Source organism: Berghia stephanieae, chromosome 2, assembly GCF_034508935.2.
Source record: "Berghia stephanieae isolate SIO BIC M18660-M18661 chromosome 2, UCSD_Bste_1.3, whole genome shotgun sequence".
NCBI classification, from domain to species: Eukaryota; Metazoa; Mollusca; class Gastropoda; order Nudibranchia; family Aeolidiidae; genus Berghia; species Berghia stephanieae.
Genome location: NC_088361.1, coordinates 129,360,594 through 129,364,612, shown reverse-complemented (window position 1 = coordinate 129,364,612; position 4,019 = coordinate 129,360,594). Strand labels below are relative to the sequence as shown.

Here is a 4,019-nt window from a genome sequence, read left to right as displayed (position 1 = left end):
CAACATACATACAAATGAGACATGTATAAAGCGAAAATAAAGAGAGAAGAAAAAGAAACATTAACTAATTAACTGCCGTACTATGTAAAGCGCGAGGTCCCAAGTTTGAGAGTTTTTGCCAAGATGAGGGTTATCCAAATTGATCGATATTTGTAGTACGAGTTAGCTGGCTTTCCATTATACGGCATTTAACTAGTTAAGAAGACTGAGAGAAAGTGAGAATAGGATGGCCGGGGGGGGGGGGGGGAAGGAAACGAAGTCTTAATAATAATTATCGCATTCCGTTTCCGATATGAATATAAAAGTCAACAGAAAAGGCAATGAAATTTAGCCCTGTATTAATCGGAACACGCGATAGAACGGACAAACACTTGTCATTACCAGGAGGAATTTAACAATAAGACATCGTCACGCCAAAAGACAGTGGACACCCTCTTTAAAAACAACAACCAACATCATCATAATTATAAAGTGATGCAATGTACAAATCCTGGGTTTAGGAGTTCTTTAATTATTATCAGATAGCGACTCACGTGTCGTTTGTTACTTGTCTTGATTTTTGAAAATGGGATATTCATCGGCTTTACCTTCATTCATCACTGACTTATGTATATTAGCCACAAACAAGTTAGTTTTAAAAATCGTGCGTACAAAATTGTTTTCTGTCGTTTTTGTTTCCCCAACTTAAAAAAAAAGTACTCCTTGTTACACTAAAATTGTGCAGATAACAACAAGAAAGTCCCACCTAACCGATCTGTCATTTAAATGGAACATTTCAAATTACTGGAATATGAGGTCAGGCATGACTGCTCATGCATTGGGTCATGAGGACAATAATAGCGGACCATGACCATTCAGACGAGGACCATTGAAGAGAATTGTCTTTGGTAGATCCGGTGCCATCGATACTATTGACAGAGGATTATCCATACCTATCACAACGGGAGAGTGTTTTGATCTAGAGGCTAATCGTTGTCCATTATAGTTATTCAAACAGAACTCGCGTAACTGCAATTATAATTCTCGTTGGCTACAGTTTCTTTTACGTTATAATTTGGTCCAAGGACACCTGTTCGACATCTTTCGTGTAATTGAAACGGTTAATAATTGTGATAGTGGTGATTATAATATTATGTCAGCTGATGAAGAGTTTACAGAAGTCGATACGATAATCATGGCATTTTAACAAGCTACATCGATGAACAACACATTACTTAATGAATGCCTTTATGACATTTGATGACTGAAGGACTTTAAACACAACAATTATGAATGAGTAAAGCATGGGTCTTCATTGACTAAAAACTGACAGTGTAAAAAAAAATATAAGGTCTGATTTCGAGATTTTCTACTTGGATTTTAACACTATGGCATGTAAGATTTGTTTTTATTGTCAATTGATTTTCTCTATTTAAAAAATTGATCTTGCAAATTTATAAAGCCACCATCAATTGGATTCAGTAATCTGATGTCACGCAGCCCGGCAACGGCGGCCATCTTGGTTCTAAACAAAGAAAATCATTACCTTTTATTCTTCAACCTGGCTAGAACTTTTCATATGTCTTGTGATCAGAATGTGTAAAAGTCAAAACGTGATCAAATTTATGTTTTTTTCCCCTCTGGATACGCTTTTACGCTCGCCGGAGAAATATTTCATACGGGCGTCCGCCGTTGTTCCGATAATTTAGAGCCAGTGTTACTAAGTTACCATGCGTCATTACGAAGGAAGTGACGTTACGACTGTTGAAGCGTATTAGCATATCACCATCGTAAAAATGAAGATAATCAATGTCACACTTGGGTCACCTTTCAAAATGACCAATCCGTGCGATTTGCTCAAAAAAATGTTCGACCTCTCATAAAGATGTGCACGGTGTGACAAGAATGTTTAGCATACTATCAAAAGCGTGGTGAGCGATTATTATTCTCGCGTTCACGTTTTAGAAACCGAGATAAACTCAGATTCGGAGGACAACGATTCTGATTTTACTTTTAATATTCAAACAAAGGGCTGTGGAGTTCATTGCGCTTCTATAGCTTTCGTTTGTGCTATAACGTGGGTGTCGAGGGAGACAGTGTAGGAACAAGTAAACCGTGTGTGGCCAGTTATGCATTGCGATTTATGTACCAGTAGCACTTCTTTAAAAATATATAAATATATAAGTAAACTCAGGATCAGGAATTAAGAACAGAAAATGTAGTACACAGATGAAAGCACATTTGTCATTCAGAAGAAGAAGAAAAAAAAAGTTTGCGATTCGATTCCCAGCGAAAGCGATTGTTGAAATAGTCTCTCTCTCTCTCTCTCTCTCTCTCTCTCTCTCTCTCTCTCTCTCTCTCTATCTATCTATCTATCTATCTATCTATCTATCTATCTATCCATCTTTCGCTCTCTTTCTCTCTCTCTACCGCCCCCTCCCTCTCTTTATAAATGTCTCTCATTCTTTTCCTCCCTTTCCCTCTCCCTCCCTCTCACTCTTTCTCCGACACACACCCTCTCTCCCTCCCTCTTACTATTCTCTCTCTCTCTCTCTCTCTCTCTCTCTCTCTCTCTCTCTCTCTCCCCTCTCTCTCTCTCTCTCTCTCTCTCTCTCTATCTATCTATCTATCTATCCATCTTTCGCTCTCTTTCTCTCTCTCTCTACCGCCCCCTCCCTCTCTTTATAAATGTCTCTCATTCTTTTCCTCCCTTTCCCTCTCCCTCCCTCTCACTCTTTCTCCCACACACACCCTCTCTCCCTCCCTCTTACTATCATCTCTCTCTCTCTCTCTCCCTCTCTCTCTCTCTCTCTCTCTCTCTCTCTCTCTCTATCTATCTATCTATCTACCTATCTATCCATCTTTCGCTCTCTTTCTCTCTCTCTACCGCCCCCTCCCTCTCTTTATAAATGTCTCTCATTCTTTTCCTCCCTTTCCCTCTCCCTCCCTCTCACTCTTTCTCCCACACACACCCTCTCTCCCTCCCTCTTACTATTATCTCTCTCTCTCTCTCTCTCTCTCTCTCTCTCTCTCTCTATCTATCTATCTATCTATCCATCTTTCGCTCTCTTTCTCTCTCTCTCTACCGCCCCCTCCCTCTCTTTATAAATGTCTCTCATTCTTTTCCTCCCTTTCCCTCTCCCTCCCTCTCACTCTTTCTCCCACACACCCTCTCTCCCTCCCTCTTACTATTATCTCTCTCTCTCTCTCTCCCTCTCTCTCTCTCTCTCTCTCTCTCTCTCTCTCTCTCTTTCTCTTCTCTTCTCTCCTCCATTTGTCCTTTTTTTAATTTGTTGGTCTTTAACCTGCAAAACAACATTACATTTGGGACATTTGGTACATTAATACCAGATGACCATCTGAATCTTTCACGTTGAGACTTTAATTTAAAGAATATTCCAGCTATTGCATAACCACAATAACTTATTGTCATTTTATCTTGACATTCCAGCTGATGAGTACGACAGGATTAGAAACCGAGGAAGGTATGTCCAATTTTGAAAGGCCCGCCTCTTTATTTTTGTTGTTTTGTTTTTTGTTTTTTGTTGGGTGTTTTTGTTTGTTTTGTTTTTTTAATTTGCTTTTAGCCTCACAAACAAAGGGTTCATCATCGATTCTTGGGTGCATTCGGGATTTTATTTTTTCGGACTCCCCTTTCCACTCAGTAGCGAACGGATCCGTGGTATAGTGGAGAGAGAGAGAGAACGTCAACATAGCCTTTTGCATGCGTCTCTCTATCGTTTGCTTAATGAGATATCACTAATTATATTTGGGAAATCAATTTTCAAAATGTTATTATATGCATACTTTTCTCAAATACAAATATAACCAATAAACTTATTTTGATGAAGATTAAGATTAAGATTTACCCGCCGTGAAATCACTGACTAAAAGATAGCTGAGAAACGATTTAACTGGTGCATCACTGCGAACTTTTCATCAAAATAAGTTTATTGGTTATATCTTTATGTTATAAAAGTATGTATATCATAACATTTTGAAAAGTGATTTCCTAAATATAATTAGTGATATCTCATTAA

General features: G+C 38.6%; 1 long non-coding RNA gene across 1 annotated transcript in view; it reads left to right on the top strand.

Annotated features, from left to right (window-relative positions):
- The window catches only part of LOC144966619 (uncharacterized), an 8,140-nt gene extending 4,631 nt beyond the window's left edge, over positions 1–3,509 (top strand). Inside the window, exon 3 of the long non-coding RNA XR_013644249.1 lies at positions 3,431–3,509. This is a non-coding gene — a long non-coding RNA (uncharacterized LOC144966619). The remainder of the gene's footprint in view (positions 1–3,430) is intronic.
- Positions 3,510–4,019: the final 510 nt, after the last annotated feature.